At 39.3% G+C, this 23,243-nt stretch overlaps 1 long non-coding RNA gene across 1 annotated transcript; it reads right to left on the bottom strand.

Moving 5' to 3' along the window:
* Window positions 1-2,923: 2,923 nt before the first annotated feature.
* LOC120856817 lies at window positions 2,924-22,250 on the bottom strand. Its single transcript, XR_005719491.1, has 3 exons — window positions 22,165-22,250; window positions 14,692-14,697; window positions 2,924-2,935 (listed from the first exon to the last, which is right to left on the bottom strand). It is a non-coding gene; the product is annotated as an uncharacterized LOC120856817 (long non-coding RNA).
* Window positions 22,251-23,243: the final 993 nt, after the last annotated feature.

The following is a 23,243-nucleotide window of genomic DNA, read 5'->3' as shown; positions in this document are numbered from 1 at the left end:
GCACATAGATCAGTGGAACAAAAAGGAAACCCCAAATATGTGCAACTGATTTTTGACAAGGGCACAGAAACAGCTCAGGAGAAAAGAATGTCTTTTCAGCAACTCCTGCTAACGTGATTGAATAGCCATAGGCGAAAAAAAAAGAAGGAAATGGAGGGAAGGTAGGAGAAAAAGAGGGAGAGATGGAAAGGAGGAGGAGGGCAGGAAGGAAGAGGAGAAGGAGGAGAAAGAAACTTGACCAAAATCTTAACTATTACTAAAATTAGTGCAAAAATTAGAGAAGGAAATGGTAGCCACTCCAGTATTCTTGCCTGTTGAATACTATGGATGGAGCAGCCTGGTGGGCTGCTGTCCATAGGGTCTCACAGAGTCGGGCACAACTGAGGCGACTTAGCATGCATGCATGCATTGGAGAAGGAAATGGCAACCCACTCCAGTATTCTTGCCTGGAGAATCCCAGGGACAGAGGAGCCTGGTAGGCTCCCATAGACTGCAGCACGCTGGACTTCCCTGTCTGTCATCAACTTCCGGAGCTTTTCAATCTCATGTCCATTGAGTCGGTGATGCCATCCAGCCATCTCATCCTCTGTCATCCCCTTCTCTTCCTGCCTTCAGTCTTTCCAGCATCAAGGTCCTCTCTGAGTCAGTTCTTCCCATCAGGTGGCCAAAGTATTGGAGTTTCAGCTTCAGCATCAGTCCTTCCAATGAATATTCAGAACTGATTTCCTTTAAGATTAACTGGTTAGATCTCCTTGCAGGCCAAGTGACTCTCAAGAATCTTCTCCAACACCACATTTCGAAAGCATCAATTCTTCGACAATCAGCTTTCTTTATAATCCAACTCTCACATCCATACATGACTACTGGAAAAACCATAGATTTTACTATGCCAACCATATTTTGTTGGCAAAGTAATGTCTCTGCTTTTGAATATACTGTCTAGTTTGATCATAGCTTTTCTTTTAAGTTCATGGCTGCAATCACCATCTGCAGTGATTTTGGAGCCCCCCAAAATAAAGTCTCTCACTGTTTCCATGTTTCCCCATCTATTTCCCATGAAGTGATGGGACCAGATGCCATGATCTTAATTTTCTCAATGTTGAGTTTTAAGTCAATTTTTTCACTCTCCTCTTTCACCTTCATCAAGAGGCTCTTTAGTTCCTCTTTGTTTCTGCCATAAGGGTGGTGTCAGCTGCATATCTGAGGTTATTGATATTTCTCCCAGCAATCTTGATTCCAGGTTGTGCTTCATCCAGCCCAGCACACTGAATGATGTACTCTGCATATAAGTTAAATAATAGATTGACAATATACAGCCTTGATGTCCTCCTTTCCACTTTTGAACCAATTTGTTGTTCCATGTCCAGTTCTAACTGTTGTTTCTTGACCTGCATACAGGTGTCTCAGAGGCAGGTCAGGTGGTCTGGTATTCCTATCTCTTGAAGAATTTTCCACACTTTGTTGTGATCCACATAGTCAAAGGTTTTAGCACAGTCAATGAAGCAAAAGTAGATGTTTTTCTGGAATTCTCTTGCTTTTCTATGATCCAGCTGATGTTAGCAATTTGATCTCTGGTTCCTCTGCCTTTCCTGAATCCAGCTTGAACATCTGGAATTTCTCAGTTCATGTACTGTTGAAGCCTAGCTTGGCGATTTTGAGCATTACTTTGCTAGCATATGAAATGGGTGCAATTATGCAGTGTTTTGAACATTCTTTGGTACTGCCTTTCTTTGGGATTGGAATGAAAACTGACCTTCTCCAGTCCTGTGGTCATTGCTGAGTTTTCCAAATTTATTGACACATTGAGTGCAGCACTTTCACAGCATCATCTTTTAGTATTTGAAATAGCTCAATTGAAATTCCATCACTTTCACTAGCTTTGACATAGTGATACTTCAAAGTTCTTAGACTTGATACCAAACTGAAAAATTGATAAACTGGGCTTTATTAAAATTTAAACTTTCATTATACTAAACATCTTTATATTGACAGGCTACAGACTAGGAGAAAACACTTGCAAACCACATAACCAATGAAGGACTGGTATCATGAAGGACTGGTGTCCAGTAACTAGAATGTGTAAATAATTCTCAAAACTAAACAGAAAAAAAAATCTAGTTAATAGGCAAAAGACATGAAGTGACATTTCACTGAAGAAGATATACAGATTGCAAAAAAGTGAATCACTAAGTCGTGTCCGACTCTTTCGACCCCATCGACTATACAGTCCATGGAATTCTCCATGCCAGCATACTGGAGTAGGTACTCTATCCCCTCTCCAGCAGATTTTCCTGACCCAAGAATCGAACCGGAGTTTCCTGCATTGCAGATGGATTCTTTACCAACTGAGCTATCAGGGAAGCCCCACAGATTGCAAATAAACACAAAAAAAGATGTTTGACATGATTAGCCATTCAGTTCAGTTCAGTCACTCAATCGTGTCCGACTCTTTGCAACCCCATGAATCACAGCACGCCAGGCCTCCCTGTCCATCACCAACTCCCAGAGTTCACTCAGACTCACGTCCATCAAGTCAGTGATGCCATCCAGCCATCTCATCCTCTGTCATCCCCTTCTCCTCCTGCCCCCAATCCCTCCCAGCATCAGAGTCTTTTCCAATGAGTCAACTCTTCGCATGAGGTGGCCAAAGTACTGGAGTTTCAGCTTCAGCATCATTCCTTCCAAAGAAATCCCAGGGCTGATCTCCTTCAGAATGGACTGGTTGGATCTCCTTGCAGTCCTAGGGACTCTCAAGAGTCTTCTCCAACACCACAGTTCAAAAGCATCAATTCTTCAGCACTCAGCCTTCTTCACAGTCCAACTCTCACATCCATACATGACCAATGGAAAAACCATAGCCTTGACTAGACGGACCTTAGTCGGCAAAGTAATGTCTCTGCTTTTGAATATACTATCTAGGTTGGTCATAACTTTTCTTCCAAGGAGTAAGCATCTTTTAATTTCATGGCTGCAGTCACCATCTGCAGTGATTTTGGAGCCCAAAAAAGAAAGTCTGTCACCGTTTCCACTGTTTCTCCATCTATTTCCCATGAAGTGATGGGACCAGATGCCATGATCTTCATTTTCTGCCATTAGAAAAATGCAAATTAGAACCACAATGGCATACATTGACATACCTATGAGAATAACTAAAATTAAAAACTGTGATAATTCCAAACTCTGATCAAAATACAGAGAAACTGGATCACTCACACTTTGGTGATGGAAATGTAAATTGGCAAAACCACTCTAGAAAATACTTTATCAGTTTCTTCAAAACTAAAAGCAACTAACACAGAGAAATTGCACTCTTAGGCATTTATCTCAAAATAAAGACTTAAAAATTTTCTCTTAAAGAGAAATTTATTTTATTAAATTTATTTCTCTTAAAGAGAAATAAAAACTTGCATTCACATTAAACCTGCGCATGAATATTTGTAACAGTTTTCTTCATAACAGCCCAAAACTGGAAATAACACATGGCACTTTATCATTTCAATAACCACAAATATGCAGATGACACCACACTTATGGCAGAAAGTGAAGAGGAACTAAAAAGCCTCTTGATGAAAGTGAAAGAGGAGAGGGAAAAAGTTGGCTTAAAGCTCAACATTCAAAAAATGAAGATCATGGCATCCAGTCCCATCACATCATGGGAAATAGATGGAGAAACAGTGGAAACAGTTTCTCCAAAACTGTTTTTTTGGGAGGGCTCCAAAATCACTGCAGATGTTGACTGCAGCCATGAAATTAAAAGATGCTTACTCCTTGGAAGAAAAGTGAGTCTGAGTGAACTCCGGGAGTTGGTGATGGACAGGGAGGCCTGGCGTGCTGCGATTCATGGGGTCACAAAGAGTCAGACATGACTGAGCGACTGAACTGAACTGAACTTTATCATTTTATATACTTTAGGCAATTTAGTTATTTGTTCCATGTCCTTCTCTCCAACTAAAAATTGGCACATTTGAGATTTGAGGTCTTATCCACCTGTGAGAGGTAGTATAGAGTATGAAAGAAGGACAACTCTGAAGCCAGATCATGTGGGTCAGATCCTATGAGGCAGCTGACTGTACTTGACAAGTTATTTGATTTCTATGTATCTTTATTTTCTCACCTATAATAATGATAATTATAGGGCACCTGCCTGCAAAGCACTTGGAACAGTTCCTGGCACATAGTAAGCTCTCACCATATACACTTAGCTTCTGGCACTTGGCTCAGAGCCTGGGAAAGAGAACTGCTTTAATAAATGTCTTTTTGACTGACTGAATGAGTAAGAAACTGAATGAATGAATGATCATCTTGAAATATTTTCTCCACAACTGTTTAAATTGTTGCCCTTTCACTATCACTAGAAATCTAATCAAGGCCCTTATCATGTCTTGTTATACTTACTATAATAAGTTCTGATCTAATAAATGAGATAATGTATAACATATTTAGCCCAATGCCTGACACAAAATAAATACTCAGTAATTAGATCACTACAGAATTGTGACTTCCTTCACAATTCGATTACAGGGAATCATTCTCTATTTGTTCTAAGAATAAAGTGTAAAGTAAATCTATTAGCGTAATATTTTAGGCCTTACAATTTTACTTTAATCTAGTTTCATGTACCAAAAAACTGCTCAACCAAATAATAGCTATAATCATGTTTACTGTTTTTCTAACTAGATTCTTTTCAATATCCTGTATTCAAATTTCACCAAATTTCTATTTTCTAAAGAAGCCATGACTCTATCTGAAATGTCTTTTCTCTCTTCCTTACCTGACAAATATTTTCTTTTTAGTAAAGCTTCCAAACCATCGTCGATCTCTACACACCCATCCATCTATCTACACCTCACCCATTGTCTAAAACTTCAAGCATTTGTTTAGTACTTATCTTTTTTGTCCTGAGTCTCATTAACATTTCTTAAGTTGGATTAAGGAAGAGAGGGAAAAGTGCTAAAGCCACAAATTTTCAAAACTCCTGAAAGCTGCACTGGTTTGTTTGGACTGTAAGCATGATAACTGAATGCCATGTACAATATATGTTAAAAATGCTTCAGTTTTTAAGAAGTAAGATGCTTACTTTTAAGAGGTCATAAAAAGTTGCCACATGAAGCTCCAAGGAAATCCTAACTGTGTGTCTCTAAGGAATGTATCTAAGCTGAGTGTTACAATGCGGAGCACCATTCTTCCCCCTCTTTTCCTTATTCTCTGCCCCCCACCCACCCAGGAGCCATCCTCCACACCTAGGAGTGCATGCTGTCCGAAGCTCCCAAACACACACATCTGGGTCCACACTCCCACTGTGTCCTTTACACCTCTTTTAGCAAGCTTCACTCTTCTCCATCAAAAATTCCAATCCCAAGGGTCCTATTCTCATCTATTTTAAATATTAATACCTTGATGACTAACACAACTCACAGTTTTTTCTCTGCATATATCCCTGTCACATCATTTGAGCACTTGAGTATTTTGAGGTAAGTCCTGGTTTGACTTTATAAATTCCAGCCAGGAATTTTACCTCATCCTTCAAATTACTGCCACCAAATAGACAGTGCCAATGATGAGAATATAAGCTTTAGAGAACACTGAGCCCAACTTTGTATAAACCTGACTTCATTTCGAAAAATAAAACACCAACCTAAAAAGGAATCAATTCATATTCATTACATAAGTGAACCAAATAATTCTTAGAGTAAAAAATACCATTCCCAAGGTATATGAATCTACCAAGAATTTTTATTTACTTAATTTTCTGTGTGGTAAAATTTTCTGACAAGATTTTGGCAAATGTTTCTAAATGTTTTTTCCATTGAATTTTTTTCTACACCTTTAATTATCTAGTCCTTTTTCTAAATTAAAGATTAGTCTCTGACCAAAATCGGTCAACAAAGGATTAGAACGCTCTTTCCTCAACTGATTTTAACATTTAATTATTATTTCACATTGACTCCTTATTTCACTGAATCTTGATATCCCCTTTATTCAAGAAGTTGAAACACAATCGAATTTTAAAATCTGTCTTTGTTTTCTCTGTCTTTATATGTTCAATATTGTATCTGATTATATAAACATATTTTCCAATTGCAACCTGAGTTAACTCCACAGATTCCCCCACTTCTTAACAAAGAACTTCCAGCCCCAGGCCAATTCCATGTTCCCAAACTCCCACCCTCACAAGTGGGCCCAGGGCCACTGATCCACAGGTAACCAGGGCTTCTGAGGTGATCTATGGGAGACCATAAGACAATGCCTCTCTTTCACTTGGGTTAATTTCTAAAGGTTGGAGTATTTAGAGTTGTTTCTCAGACTTCACTATTTAGTGAAATAGATTTTTCTATTTTTACTTCTGCTCTTTCCCTGTCAAAAGAGAAACACTCCACTTTTATATTCAAAATTATTTTCCTCTTCAGTGTCTAAGGCTTTATGGCTCAACTAAGCATAGGATCTGACTCTTTTTGGTTTTTGAATGAAGTTTCCACCCCGACCTGCTCAGCCTGTACAAACGGCTCTGTGAACTGCCCCGGGATCACATCAGACATCCACAGTGCCTGAACCTTAGAAGGAGCAAAGCGCAGGTCCAAGTTGATTCTCCGCTAGGGGAATTAAAACTAACTGAAGGAATAGGACAAAAATGGGTTGTATTAGACCCTCTTATAGATTCTTCCAGTTTAGAAGAGAACATCTGAAAATGATAATACCTTAACTCAAAGAAATAAATGCTTTAGAGCAAAACTTCCAACAAGGGGACAACAGGTGAGGAAATATTTTTAGAGATTTCTGTCCAATCACAGTCTAAACAGGATCACAGAACAGAGGTAGGCTCCTCTCTTGCTCATACACAGGTTGACTCTTTTTTCCTTTTTTTTTGGCTGTGCTAGGTCTTTGTTGCTGCACACAGGCTACTCTCTAGCTGTGTACAGGCTTCTCAATGCAGTGGCTTCTCCCGTTGTACAGCATGGGCTCTAGAGCACCTGGGCTCAGTAGTCAAAACACAGGTTTTGCTGCTCTGAGGCATGTGGAATCTTCCTGGACTAGGGAACAAACCCATGTCTCCTGCATTAGCAGGTGAATTCTTAACCACTGGCCCACCAGGGAAGTCCCCAAAAGATGGCTCTTGATGAGTACTACCAGCCTACCAAATAGCCTCAAGCTCTGAGTCCTGAGTAGTCCAGATGGTATCCTTTCCTGTCTCCAAGAAACTCAAATATCTGTACTCAGACCTGGCCAACTGCCACCCACAGAGAAACCTTCACACAGGTTTATTGTGGGAATTTTCAGATCCAAAAACAACTTGACATTTAAGTTCTGCCACTAATTACTCTAACAATCAACCCACTGTTTCCCAGTACCACCTCGAGCTTCTTTCATTTCCATCCAAGCTTTTTTTTTTTTTTTTCGAAACAAAAATCTTTTCTCACTTGACTGCCTTTGCATTCTATCTTCACAGATTTGTGAAAATATTTCCTCTGGACTTATTTTATTTTTGAAGCCAGCTAAGGCTGCTCTCTATCCTACTGCAAGAAGGCTTCTTCTCAAAGTGTATAGACCGTGGTTGGTCATGCCGCTGTTGCATTTGCTTGATGTGGAGAGGGGAGAAATGGGGCCTTTGACAGTTACAGAGATTTATACTGGATTCTTTACAGATGGGAAAGCCTCACAACTTTCTTTGAGGATGAATAGTAGTAACTTCATATTACAGATGGAGAAATAGAGGCACCAAGAGGCAAAGTATTATGCTTAAGACCAAGTACAGCTCTTAAGGCACAGAGACTGAGTTTGAGCCCAGGTCTGTCAAACTGTAGCTCCTATTCCTCATCCCCAAAAGCCTCCCATGGATCAGAAAGAGTTCCACCACTGGTCCTCTCCACACCAGGCAGGGTCCTGCCTTTAAGTTTAGCATTTCACTTCCCAACAGACATTTTAATGGACATTTCTGCATTTGTTATGATAGAGGGGGCTTCCCTGGTGGCTCAGCGGTAACGAATCTGCCTGCCAGTGCAGGAGACACAGGTTCGATCCCTGGGTTGGGAAGATTCCCTGGAGAAGGAAATGGCAAACCCACTCCAGTATTCTCACCTAAGAAAATTCCATGGACTGAGGAGCCTGATGGGCTACAGTCTATGGGGTCGCAAAGAGTCAGACACAACAGAGCGATGAAACAACGACAATATGATAGAGGAATATTTCTGTCTTGTCTTTGTCTCTAAATAGATGTCTCCATTATTTGTCTCATTTTGTGTTTTTTTTTAATATCACAGAGGTACATACTATCCTACAAAATATTAATGCATACTTTCTTACAAAGTCCTAGCCTGTTAATGTACTCTGTCTCTCCTGTAGGCTACACATTTGGATGAAATTACTTAGGAATAGTTAGCCAAATTATGGCTATTAGTAAGATATGAAATGAGACTGAAAGATTTAAATCTGCAGTCTCAAAAATCTTGTTTCTGGTTGATAGAGCTTTTACTTTCTTCAGTTAGTTGTAAAATTTCCTTTCTCCAAAGATGATTTTAGTATGATTGATTGGGGAAAAAATAGTGAGCCTTAAAATCTATAACAGATTGATAAGCTGCAATGAAGTAGAAAATCAATGTTACTACAAATTGGTAAATACTAGACAGATTAGGTGAAGGTTACATAGAGTCAAATATTTATATAGAACATGCCTAGAATTCTCAGTATTTAACTTTCCCTTTAAAGAAAACTTCCCTGAATTTAGATTTGTGTGGGTAGCTTTGCTAAAGAATTCTACATAAAAATGCTTAACAAGTGAGATCAGCTTAGTTAAATATTTGTGAAAAAATGAAATGTGTATGCAAGAATATAAATCCTTGAGTCAATACCACCAAAAGAAAACACAGCAGCTATGTGTAAATGAAGCAACAATTTTGAAATACTAAAGAAATTTGCAAAATACTATCTGGTTACAATAGTCGACCACCATCCTGCATGTAAAGGGCAAAGTGGCCAGGTTTCTTGATTTGGACAAAATTCATGTCATCTGCCTTGGGTGGATCCTCATTTAAAAGGCTGAGTTCTAAAGGTAAATAAGATGATATAAATTCATCTTTTCCTTATATTCAGAGCAGATCTGTGGTTTATCAGCAGAATCTGTTCTTAAAAAGAAAATATTAAACTATAAAACTTTCAGAAGAGCACATATGAGAAAATCTTCAGAATCTAAGACTAGGCAGAAATCTTAGTTCAGTTCAGGCCTTCAGTATGTCCAACTCTTTGCGACCCCATGAATTGCAGCACACCAGGCCTCACTGTCCATCACCAACTCCCGAAGTTCACCCAAACTCATGTCCATTGAGTCGGTGATGCCATCCAGCCATCTCATCCTCTGTCATCCCTTTCTCCTCCTGACCCCAATCCTTTCCATCTTCAGAGTCTTTTCCAATGAGTCAACTCTTCTCATGAGGTGGCCAAAGTATTGGAGTTTCAGCTTTAGCATAAGTCCTTCCAAAGAACACCCAAGACTGATCTCCTTTAGAGTGGACTGGTTGGATCTCCTTGCAGTCCAAGAGACTCACAAGAGTCTTCTCCAACACCACAGTTCAAAAGCATCAGTTCTTCGGTGCTCAGCTTTCTTCTTACATGTAGGCAATTAGTATGCCAATAATAGACTATATAGTTCTAGGAGCAAAGACTGACCATCCATCTTTATAGTTTCCACACCTTGTAACATTCTGTTATACCCACAGTGGGTGCTCCCTGCAGAGCTGCCAACTTACCTAGTACTGTTTTTTTTTTTTTTTAAACCAGTGCTATCATCTTCAATAAACATGAAATATTTTCACTAAAATATTCTGCAAATGTGGACAGGTGAATCAGATCAAATTAATTTTTTAGTTCATGTATAGATATCTTTATCAAAATCTGTACGGACATATAATTGGTGCTGAGAGAGTAATAATTACACAATAAAAATTACACAAAATCTAAGCATAAGTATTAAGAAGAGGTGGCAAGAATACACAGAAGAACTATACAAAAAGGATCCTAGTGACCCAGATAACCATGCTGGTGTGATCACTCACCTAGAGCCAGACATCTTGGATATGCAATCAAGTGAGCCTTAGGAAGCACCACTACGAACAAAGCTAGTGGAGGTGATGGAATTCCAGTTGAGCTATTTGAAATCCTAAAGGATGATGCTGTGAAAGTGCTACACTCAATATGCCAACAAATTTGGAAAACTCAGCAGTGGCCACGGGACTGGAAAAGGTCAGTTTTCATTCCAATCCCAAAGAAAGGCAATGCCAAAGAACATTCAAAACACTGCATAATTGCACCCATTTCACATGCTAGCAAAGAAATGCTCAAAATCTCCAAGCTAGGCTTCAACAGTACATGAACCGAGAACTTCCAGATGTTCAAGCTAGATTTAGAAAAGGCAGAGGAACCAGAGATCAAATTGCTAACATCTGCTGGATCACAGAAAAGCAAGAGAATTCCAGAAAAACATCTACTTCTGTTCCATTGACTATGCTAAAGCTTTGACTATATGGATTACAACAAACTGTGGAAAATTCTTAAAGAGATGGGAATACCAGACTACCTGACCTGCCTCTTCAGAAATCTGTATGCAAGTTAAGAAGGAACAGTTAGAACTGGATGTGAAACAACAGATTGGTTCAAAAGTGGGAAAAAAGTACATCAGGGCTGTATATTGTCAATCTATTATTTAACTTATATGCTGAGTATATCATGCAGAATGCTGGGCTGGATGAAGCACAACCTGGAATCAAGATTGCTTGGAGAAATAGCAATAACCTCTAATATGCAGATGACACCACAGTTATGGCAGAAACAAAGAGGAACTAAAGAGCCTCTTGAGGAAGGTGAAAGAGGAGAGTGAAAAAGCTGACTTAAAACTCAACAATCAAGAAATGAAGATTATGGCTTCCAGGCCATCACTTCATGGGAAATAGATGGGGAAACAATGGAAACCATAACAGACTTTATTTTCTTGGGCTCCAAAATCACTGAGATAGTGACTGCAGCCATCAAATTAAAAGGCGCTTGCTCTTTGAACAAAAAGCTACAAGAAACCTAGACAGCATATTAAAAAGCAGAGACATTACTTCACAACAAGGGTCCGTATAGTCAAACCTATGGTTTTTCCAGTAGTCATGGATGGATGTGATAGTTGAACTATAAAGAAGGCTGAGCACTAAAGAACTGATGCTTTTGAACTGTGATGTTGGAGAAGACTCTTGAGAGTCCCTTGGACTGCAAGGAGATCCAACCAGTTCATCCTAAAGTAAATCAATCCTGAATATTCACTGGAAAGACTGATGCTAAAGCTGAAACTCCAATACTTTGGCCACCTGATGCAAAGAACTGACTCATTGGCAAAGACCCTGATGCTGGGAAAGACTGAAGGCAGGAGGAGAAGGGGCAACAGAGGACAAGATGGTTGGATGGTATCACCAACTCAATGGACATGAATTTGAGCAAGCTCTGGGAAATGGTGAAGGATAGTGAAGCCTGGCATACTGCAGTCCATGGAGTCACTAAGAGTTGGACACAACTGAGCAACTGGAAAACAACAAAACATAAAATTCAAGAATTATTAGAAATAAAATACTAGAACATGCCTTGAGAGATTGTCCATCATAATTTTACATCAACATTAAAAGATCTTTTAGCCATTTTGTGTGTAAACATAGTGTAAATGCTATAATGTCTATAATTGTTTTAAACTGTTTAATGTGTTATACATGTCAATCCCCAATAACTCTAGCATATTATTTTAGTTGTAATATTTTGGTACATGTTTACCCTTCCATAGTTGCCAGATAACTGCAATATAAACTTTTCTAAAGCTTTGAATCTTTCAGGTATTGGTTCATTTGTTACTTTGGCAGAGCTAACAAATGTTCTCTAATTTTATTATCCCATTTCCTTTTGAATGACCAATTCCTCTTATTTTTTTATTTTTATATTTTGATATAGAAATTCACCTTGAAAAATCCATAAAACAAATATATGATGAAATTGACAAACATTCTGGACCTTACCATGAATTCTGACTTTGGAAGGCAGAGGAGAGGGATAAATACCATACAGTACAAAAAATCCATGACAAATTAACTGATGATAGTGAAAATTTTCATTTTTTAAAATGTATCAATCTATAACAATGTAAGATTATAAAAGAAAACTTCAAAGAAAAGCTGAAAGCCTGCCCTTATCTGTGTCCATTATAAACTTGAACTATATCCAGTCTGGGGAACTTGACCTTTATGTTAACTCAAAGCATAATCTCTAGAGACCAATCCTAAAACAAACATGGTGGACTCCTAAAGACGAACAGGAAATCCAGCATTCAACCTGGTGACCAAATCCCTGCCCAGGTCTCCAATATTCATTAACCTTGAGTTCAGGCACCACTGCACTGAGAGACATTTAGGAAACTTCTGTCCTGCTGGAAATTCTGAGATAAGCCAGAACTGGAAAGAACACTGTGAGAGAACCTAACAGACAACTCTAAAGAACAAAATCGGCTTTCACAACTGAATTACCAAGCCCAGGTAAATTGAGATGAGTGACAGGTTTAGCAGAAGAGAAATATCAAGAGAAAATTCCAGTGAGGAGAGGAGTGTAGCATGGGATGGGAAGCAGGAAGTGGAAAAGGAGAGTAAGAAACTAAAAGGAAAACAACTGCAACGAAGATCAAATCTGAGAACTTTGTAGGACACAGGAGGGCAGACAATCCCATCTCCCAACTTTCAGAAAGGCATTTCTCACCCCAAACTTTTTCACACAAATGTGCACACAAACACACATGCACACAAACACACATCGCACACTTTAAAAAGGTTAGATTACACAAGAGGGTTGATTACAATAAGTTACACTGAGATACCACAGAAAAGTGGCAGGAAAATATCCTTACCCAGCCCAGTGAAGTGGGGTGGGATGATGGAGGTAGGGTGATCAAGACCAAAGAGGAAAACTCCGAAAGGGAGCTTGTGCGTGTACCTGAGCTCTATAAGCATCTTCTTACCTGGCATCTGATTTCCTGACAGGTTGGAATAGTCCCAGAGCCCAGTGGTCGCTCAACATGACTGTAAGAAGGAAAGCTGTTGGCTAGCAAGTGAAGATGTCTGTTTGAAGGGGAGCTCTTTCCCACCCCTCCTCCAGTTTAGATCAAGAGAGATATACTAATGGATAGAGCTCTCTTTCTAAAGCCTTACTCAGACTTTTAAGCAAATCTTCCAAAGACTTATTAATATTGCTACTTTTTGTAACATAAAAATTAGAACTGACTTATTCCCAATTTATCTTAAATTATTAAATTTTTATTTCAGCATCCTTCTACCTGAGAAACAATGACTCCCAAACTATAGTGTCAATAACCTCCCTCCAAGGAGAGGATGAGGTGTATGAAGAGAGTAACATGGGAACTTACATTACCATATGTAGAATATAGATAACCAATGGGAATTTGTTGTATGACTCAGAGATCCAAAACAGGGCTCTGAATTAACCTAGAGGGGTGGGATGGGGAGGGAGGTTCAAGAGGGAAGGCACCTACGGCTGATTCATGTTGATGTTTGACAGAAAAAGAAAACAACAAAATTCTGTAAAGCAATTATCCTTCAATTAAAAAATAAATTTTTAAAGAATAAAAAAATAAATAACTTCCCACAAAAAAAAAATGCTGATTTTAATCCAAATTAAGCGGAAACTTCCTTGGAGAGTGCAATTAAAGATAAAATATATTGCCGTTCATGAGACAGAGGCTTTCACAGCGTCTTGACAGAATTCTGGGCCTTAATGATTATAGAAGATGTGTGAATCAGGCAGTTTATTAAAATCAAATATATGTGGTGTCACTGTGTGTATGTCTATGTATATGTCCAGAAAAAGAGAAATAAATATGGCAAAATGTTAGCAGTTATTGGATCTAGGTGGAAAACATAAGAATCTTTAATATCCTTTCACCTTTTTGTATGCTTAAAAAAATTATAATGAAATGTTGAGAACTTATGTGTATAACCTGAGCATTCCCATTCAAATTATCCTATTATACTATAAGTGTTTTTCTGGTACCTTTTTTCACCAAGTATATCATGGCTACTTTTCCATAGCAATAAAGGTACGTGTGCAGTATTATTTTCAAAAGAAGTCCATTGTATGGCTTTGCTTTAACTTTTTAAGACTAATTCTCAATTACAGATGTTTAGATAGTTTCCATTTGTTGTTATGTTAAATTAATGCTGTAGGCATTTTGCATACACGTCTTTGCTTGTATACAAAGCTAGTGGAGGTGATGGAATTCCAGTTGATCTATTTAAAATTCTGAAAGATGATGCTGTGAAAGTGCTGCACTCAATATGCCAGCAAATTGGGAAAACTCAGCAGTGGCCACAGGACTGGAAAAGGTCAGTTTTCATTCCAATCCCAAAGAAAGGCAATGCAAAAGAATGCTCAAACTACCGCACAATTGCACTCATCTCATATGCTAGTAAAGTAATGCTCAAAATTCTCCAAGCCAGGCTTCAGCAATACATGAACCGTGAACTTCTTGATGTTCAACCTGGTTTTAGAAAAGGCAAAGGAACCAGAGATCAAATTGCCAACATCCACTGGATCATGGAAAAAGCAAAAGAATTCCAGAAAAACATCTATTTCTGTTTTATTGACTATGCCAAAGCCTTTGACTGTGTGGATCACAATAAACTGTGGAAAATTCTGAAAGAGATGGGAATACCAGACCACCTGATCTGGCTCTTAAGAAATTTGTATGCAGGCCAGGAAGCAACAGTTAGAACGGGACATGGAACAACAGACTGGTTCCAAATAGGAAAAGGAGTGCGTCAAGGCTGTATATTGTCACTCTGCTTATTTAACTTATATGCAGAGTACATCATGAGAAATGCTGGACTGGAAGAAACACAAGCTGGAATCAAGATTGCCAGGAGAAATATCAATAACCTCAGATATGCAGATGACACCACCCTTATGGCAGAAAGTGAAGAGAAACTAAAAAGCCTCTTGATGAAAGTGAAAGAGGAGAGCGAAAAAGTTGGCTTAAAGCTCAACATTCAGAAAACGAAGATCATGGCATCCAGTCCCATCACTTCTTGGGAAATAGATGGGGAAACAGTGGAAACAGTGTCAGATTTTATTTTTTTGGGTTCCAAAATCACTGCAGATGGTGATTGCAGCCATGAAATTAAAAGACACTCCTTGGAAGAAAAGTTATGACCAACCTAGATGGCATATTCAAAAGCAGAGACATTACTTTGCCGACTAAGGTCCATCTACTCAAGGCTATGGTTTTTCCAGTAGTCATGTATGGATGTGAGAGTTGGACTGTGAAGAAAGCTGAGAGTTGAAGAACTGATGCTTTTGAACTGTGGTGTTGGAGAAGACTCTTGAGAGTCCCTTGGACTGCAAGGAGATCCAACCAGTCCATTCTGAAGGAGATCAGCCCTGGGATTTCTTTGGAAGGAAAGATGCTAAAGCTGAAACTCCAGTACTTTGGCCACCTCATGCGAAGAGGTGACTCATTGGAAAAGACTCTGATGCTTGGAGGGAATGGGGGCAGGAAAAGAAGGGGACAACAGAGGTGAGATGGCTGGATGGCATCACTGACTTGATGGACGTGAGTCTGAGTGAACTCCGGGAGCTGGTGATGGACAGGGAGGCCTGGCGTGCTGCGATTCATGGGGTCGCAAAGAGTCGGACACGACTGAGCAACTGAACTGAACTGAACTGATTTCCATATATAATCCCTAAAAGTAGAAATACTAGGTCAAAGAATGTACATTTCTTTACATTTTGAGACACTTGCAAGATTACTCTTAATACAATTTGCCGTTATATATTCCCTTCCATGGGCTTCCCTAGTAGCTCAGCTGGTAAAGGACCTGCTGGCAATGCTGGAGACCTGGGTGCAACCCCTGGATTGGGAAGACCCCCTGGAGGAGGGCATGGCAACCAACTCCAGTATTCTTGCCTGGAGAATCCCATGGACACCAGAGCCTGGCGGGTTATAGTCCATGGTGTCACAAAGAGTTGGACAGCACAGCGTTACCTTCCACAGTGCATGAGTGGGCCCATTTCCTCACAGTCTTGCTGAACACTGGTTACTAATTTTTTAAAGCATTTTCTACTGATAAGATGGTAAGCATTCTTTTAATTTGCTTTTATTTCATCATTGGTGATTTTAATTTTTATTTCATATGTTTATTGGCCATTTATAATTTGTCTTTTGCTTTTCTGCTGGAGTATTCACAACCCCCTTACTGATTTTATAAACCTCTTGTATAATAATCTCTTTTATAATAAAGCCATGTACTTTTTGTCTTTTAACCTTTTTTATAGTGCTTTCTATATCTCATGGAGATATTTTCATATAACCAATCTGAATTTTTCTTTGGATTTTGGCTCTAAATATCACTTTTAGGGAATATCCTTTTCCATCCCTAGGTTATGAAAATCTTGCCTGTATTTTCTTCCACTATCATTATGCCTTTTTTACATTTAAATGATAATATATTTAGACTTTAAATTGACATTAAATAGCCATACTTTTTGTTTTGTTCTGGTTTTCCCCAAACCAAGTAGAATAAGTACTTTTTTCCCCAACACCATATCTTTCCCAAGTGTCATTCATCAATAACCTCAGGATGATTAATTCTGCATCTTAATTCACTTTCTCTCTACTCCTAAATTGTTTGCCAATCATGGCCATTTGAATTCAGAAAGTACTACTAACACAAATATTCACGCAATGATATTTCAGGACATTCATAAACATTTCTGAAGTTCTGAAAAATCACTTCAAAACCATAAACAAGTTCCCCCAAAGTATCAGCTTTCCTGCCCAGCCACCCCCCAATTCCCATCTTCCAACCTCCCCCTCCCCACAACTGATAGGAAATGCACTAAGAGTCTCCACTCATTTAAGAAGTGAGCTAAGTATTCTTACCTGGAAAATCCCATGAACACAGGAGCCTGGCGGGCTACAGTCTATGGGATAGCAAAGAGTCAGACACAACTGAGTGACTAAACAACAACAGCTAAGGAAAAGGTAATATTTTTAGCAGTCTTGAGAGTTTATCAAAGTCTTCAACTCACAGAGGGGCTTCCCTGGTAGCTCAATTAGTAAAGAATCTGCCTGCAGTGTAGGAGACCCAAGTTTGATCCTTGGGTCAGGAAGATCCCCTGGAGAAGGAAATGGCAACCCACTTCAATATTCTTGCCTGGGAAATGCCATGGACAGAGGAGCCTGACAGCCTACAGTTCATGGGATCACAAAAGTCAAACACAACTTAGCAACTAAATCACCACCGACTCGCAGAGAAGGACGGAATTTTCTCCCAGGCCACTGCTGTTTCACGTGCTCTACACATGTGACAAGTCAGAGTGTAGCGTTTCCTTAAGAAGACTTTTCAGGTATTCTCTGATCACAGATGTGGAAGACAGGGAAACCTGAACCCAAGCGTAAAGAAAAAAAAAATCTGTCCAACAGTTTTTATTCATGTTTGTCTATGAAGTTTTTTTCCTCATTGTGAGTGTGGAGTCTATGTGTGTGTTTGGCAGAAATGAGATTAAAAGAGACATGTTTCTGTTTCTACAGAATAAAGTAGAAGGTCCTTTCTATTTTTTTCATAAAATGGTTAATGAAGTACTATAGAAAAATAGATTTCCATGAATCAGGCAGAATAAGCTTAAAGTGTTTGCTGCTTCCAAATCACATCTCCTCTTTCTCTCTCATCTGAAGCCAATAATCACGGTGTTTCACATCAATGAATTTGCTTTCTTTTAACACCTAACCTTGTTAGGCCTAAGGTTAAAAATTGCTCCCTGAGCATTAATCACAACTTTCTTTCATCTCTTCCAAGCAGGTCATAACCTGTCCCTCCAAGAATACCACCCTCCCCACCAATTTCTCCAGGGAAATAGGCATCATTCTTGCCTATGTTGGTCTTTTGTTGTCTTTTTTGCCCAGCCACTGGAATAAGGATGAAGTCATCCGGTTAAACAGGTTCATTTCTTCCCAGTCAAGAAAAACCAGCCCAATTCCTTCCATAAGATAACACTGTAAGCTGTAGTCATTTAGAGATCTATTACTGAGTATGTGACCTATGAGACTGAACCAGAAGGCACCAGAAATATAGCCCCATTTACTCACCTGTTATTCAATGATGAAAGCAAGTACTAACTTTGTGAAACTTAAGTGCTTACCTTCTACAGTCTATTTGCACTCATTAAGTTCACCGTTGGAGGATAGAAAAATTAGCATAAAATAGGATATCTATGATTACTTTTGGAAGTGTGGGCTATCAGCCAGTCCACCACTGTGCACTTGAATGATTTTTCTCTCTTTGGTCTTTGCCTAAATAATGTCAGTCAGTCCAGATTATACTGAAAGATTGGCAAGATACAGAAGAGAGTTGGGAGGTACCATACCTTTGGAAAAGGTATGATTTAGCCATGTGGAATCCACCCTGTTTCAGATAGGGAACTTTCAAGCTTTGGCATGTCTCCTTGTGCTGATCTGCCAACCTCCACACACTATGTTTTGAAAGTACTTCCTCCAACTGCTGCTGAATTGGCAGGGTGGACCTCCTGTGGATCAGTTTTTCCATTCTCTCAGTCCTACTTAAGCATGGTGATCTGTTGTCTGTCAGCCTTCTATTCTAGAACAGGCCCTGCCCTTGGCCTGTTCAGAAATCTGGGAGCTGTTAGAAAAAAGAGCCCTATTAATGGTGTGTACCATAAAGCCAGGCATCTAAGCCTTCCCCACCTCACCAGCCACATACCACTGACTTTGAACCAGCCAAAGGCAGGGGCAGAGCCCAGGATATGTAATCATTTCGTTTGTTTTTAAACCACATTCCTTTACTGAATGCTCCCTGTTCTCCTCACATATCCTGTGTGCATGTGATGTGTGACCAGAAGCCCTTTGGTCTTCATGAAGCCCGGGGGTCATCTCTCTAGACTCAGCCCAGAGCTATCAGTGACATCTCATGACAAACTTTTGATCCATTCCAAAGAAGGAATTTTACTTTAATCACCTTCCAAATAGAAAGTGAAATCAACCACTCTTTACTGAGTACCAGATCTTTGCCCAGCATCGTCTAGAACACTCCAAGATGGTACAAATGTGGTAAGTCATTATCCCTGACTTCAAGGTACTTAAAATTCTATTAAAGAGACAAGGCCACACCCAGAGCTACATGAGAAAGACAAGTAGTGACAGAAGTATGGTTTTGTCTTAGTAACATGGGAGATGGGGATTTCAAAAAGAAAAGATGTGAGATGGAAAGGTCAGGGAAAACTTCATGAAGGAAGTTAACCTGAAAAGATGAACTGATACTGTTTTGCATTGTAGAAAAAAAATCAGAAAGTAGGAAAACAAGTACATCATGATGAAAGGTTTTTGATGTTTTCAAGGGATAATTGGATAGGAAGTGACTTTTGCCAAAGAATACATCTTAATAATAGGAAGAGGTACCATTTAATGAGTGTATGTGTAAGGTACACAGTATAGTGTCATATCTGACATATATGAAATGGCATTTAATCTACACAATAAGTTCAGATACTATTATTCAGTTCAGTTCAGTTGCTCAGTCATGTCTGATTCTTTCTGACCCCATGGACTGCAGCACACCAGGTTTCCCTGTCCATCACCAACTCCTGGAGCTTCCAATGAATATTCAGGACTGATTTACTTTATAGTTGTCTGCTTTGATCTCCTTGCAGTCCAAGGGACTCTCAAGAGTCTTCTCCAACACCACAGTTCAAAAGCATCAATTCTTCAGTGCTCAGCTTTCTTTGTGGTCCATGTCTCATATCCATATCTGACTACTGGAAAAACCATAGTTTTGACTAAACAGACCTTTGTCAGCAAAGTGATATTTCTGCTTTTTAATTTGCTGGCTAGGTTGGTTATAGCTTTTCTTTCAAGGAGCAAGCATCCTTTTAATTCATGGCTGCAGTCACCATCTGCAGTGATTTTGGAGCCCCAAAGAACAAAGTCTCTCACTGTTTTCATCATTTCCCCATCTAATTGCCATGAAGTTATGGCTCAGTCAGTTCAGTCCCTCAGTCATTTCCAACTCTTTGAGACCTCATGAACTGCAGCACGCCAGGCCTCCCCATCCATCACCAACTCCCGGAGTTTACCCAAACTCATGTCCATTTAGTCAGTGATGCCATCCAACCATCTCATCCTCTGTCATCCCTTTATCCTCCTGACCTCAATCTTTCCCAGCATCAGGGTCTTTTCCAATCAGTCAGCTCTTTGCATCAGGTGGCCAAAGTATTGGAGATTCAGCTTCAACATCAGTCCTTCCAATGAACACTTAGAACTGATCTCCTTTAGGATGGACTGGTTAAATCTCCTTGCAGTCTAAGAGACTCTCAAGAGTCTTCTCCAACACCATGGTTCAAAAGCATCGATTCTTCTGTGCTCAGCTTTCTTTATAGTCTAATTCACATTCATACATGACTACTGGAAAAACCATAGCCTTGACTAGATGGACCTTTGTTGACAAGGTAATGTCTTTGCTTTTGAATATGCTATCTAGGTTGGTCATAACTTTTCTTCCAAGGAGTAAGCATCTTTTAATTTCATGGCTGCAGTCACCATCTGCAGTGATTTTGGAGCCAAGAAAAATAAAGTCTGACACTGTTTCCACTGTTTCCCCATCTATTTGCCACAAAGTGATGGGACTGGATGCCATAATCTTCATTTTCTGAATGTTGAGTTTTAAGCCAACTTTTTCACTCTCCTCTTTCACTTTCATCAAGAGGCTTTTGAGTTCCTCTTCATTTTCTGCCATAAGGGTGGTGTCATCTGCATATCTGAGGTTATTGATATTTCTCCCGGCAATCTTGATTCCAGCTTGTGCTTCTTCCAGTCCAGTGTTTCTCATGATGTACTCTGCATATAAGTTAAATAAGCAGAGTGACAATATACAGCCTTGACGCACTCCTTTTCCTACTTGGAACCAGTCTGTTGTTCCATGTCCAGTTCTAACTGTTGCTTCCTGACCTGCATACAGGTTTCTCAAGAGGCAGGTTAGGTGGTCTGGTATTCCCATCTCTTTCAGAATTTTCCACAGTTTATTGTGATCCACACAGTCAAAGGCTTTGGCATAGTCAATAAAGCAGAAATAGATGTTTTTCTGGAACTCTCTTGCTTTTTTGATGATCCAGCGGATCTTGGCAATTTGACCTCTGGTTCCTCTGCCTTTTCTAAATCCAGCTTAAACATCTGGAATTTCTCAATTCATGTACTGTTGAAGCCTGGTTTGGAGAATTTTGAGCATTACTTTGCTAACGTGTGAGATGAGTGCAATTGTGCAGTAGTTTTAACATTCTTTGACATTATCTTACCACTGTTAGCCTCATTTAAAGATAACGAAACTAAAGTTTAAGGTGGCTAAGTAGTTTGCTCAAAATCACAGGCAGCAGTAGTGTCAAGATTCAAATACAGTTCTGTTGGACTCCAGAACCAAGGCCTTGGCCAGGTTCACCCAGACTTCTGATGTACTATTATCACTCTAGGTGGCCACAAAATTCCCAGTCAAAGCCCATACTGCTCAAGGTTCCTAGAACCTCCATCCTTGAGTTATATTTGTTTAAAAACCTGTGATAGCAGTCTGCCTAGGAAGAGCATCAAACTATCTCTTCATGTGCTTTTATAATAAACAGACTGCAGTGCCCTGCTGGTGAAGAATGTGGATGCTCGGGCCTACAAGGTTACAGTGCTCCTCATTATAGTCCAAAGTAATCCCAGAATTTATGACCTATCCTTACATAATTGGCAATCAAAAAATCCCCTGCTTTGTGTATGGACAACACTTTCAGTAGTCTCCCCTTATTCCAAGGATAGGTTTCAAGGCCCCAGTGGATGCCCAAAACTGCAGGTAGTGCTAGACCCCAAATATACTGTTTTTTTCCTGTATATACATATTTAAGATAAAATTTAATTTATAAATTAAGTACTCTGAGATTAACAATAGTAGCTAATAATCAAACAGAACAACTATATATACTATAATAAAAGCTATGGAAATGTAATTTCTCTCTCTCAAAACATCATACTGTACAAATGCAATGCCTATTCCATCTTAACTATTTATCATGCACTGCAGCCATAACTTTTGCAGTTTGAGCTGTGACAGCAAAACTAGAGCAAATTTCTTTTTCCTTCTTCACAATTTCAAAGATAGATTTGTTCTTACTGTAAATCATAGCAACCTCAGAGTACAATTTTTTTCTTTCCTTGTTAAGTCAAGAACTTATACTTTTTCACTTAAAAGAAGCACTTTCTGGCTTCTCTATGGAATATCTGAATTCCCAGCATCCCTGCTCTTACATTTTGAGTCCATTTTTAAGTAAAATAAGTATTACTTGAACACAAGAACTGCAGTTTTGCAACAGTGGATCTGATAACCAAGATGGCTACTAAGTGACCAGCAGGTGGGTAACTTACATGGCATGGATACACTGGACAAAGGAATGATTCAATTCCCAGGTAAGAAAGGAGTGAGACAACATGGGGCTGCATCACGCAACTTGGAGTGGCATGCAATTGTTTATTTATGAAATTTTTTACTTAATATATTCAGACCATGGTTGACCATAGATAGCTGAAACTATGGGAAGTAAACCTGCAAATAAGTAGAGTAACTACTGCACTTAAAGCCCCCCACCCTGCCTGCCCACAGCAGCCTTACAGATTCTTTGACCTGCCTTAGAATAGATGCAAATACTTCAGGCCCACCTAGTCATGTCTAAGCCCAATCTAGATCTCTCAACTCCTCCATTGTGGGGCAGCACCATCCACTACCTAAACTATCTTTTACATAAACTGCACTAATGCCCCCCACAAATTCATGTTAGTCTTCTCCTAATGCTTAAGTAATAGTTTAGCAATGTGTCCATTTATTCAGTGTATTCTTATTAAATGCTCACTAGACACTACTCCCTGTTCTGCCACACAAACAGTATCATAAAAAATTTTTATTCCCCTTCTTGTTCTTCCCTATCCTACTCCCTAGAGGTTAGTTACATAACCCAATAACATTAAAGTTATGCTGTGAAAGGTTATCAGTATTAGTAAATGGGTTGTTGGCTTGTAGGAGGTGCAATCTAATAATTACAAGCCTATATCTTAGTTTTTCTAGGACAGAACCAAAAATGGATTCTACTGGCCTTGAGTATATTTTGATGGGAACAGGATAGAGCCAAGACTGCTG

Source organism: Oryx dammah, unplaced genomic scaffold (assembly GCF_014754425.2).
Source record: "Oryx dammah isolate SB20612 unplaced genomic scaffold, SCBI_Odam_1.1 HiC_scaffold_28, whole genome shotgun sequence".
Lineage (NCBI taxonomy): Eukaryota > Metazoa > Chordata > Mammalia > Artiodactyla > Bovidae > Oryx > Oryx dammah.
This window is presented reverse-complemented; position numbering and strand designations above follow the sequence as displayed.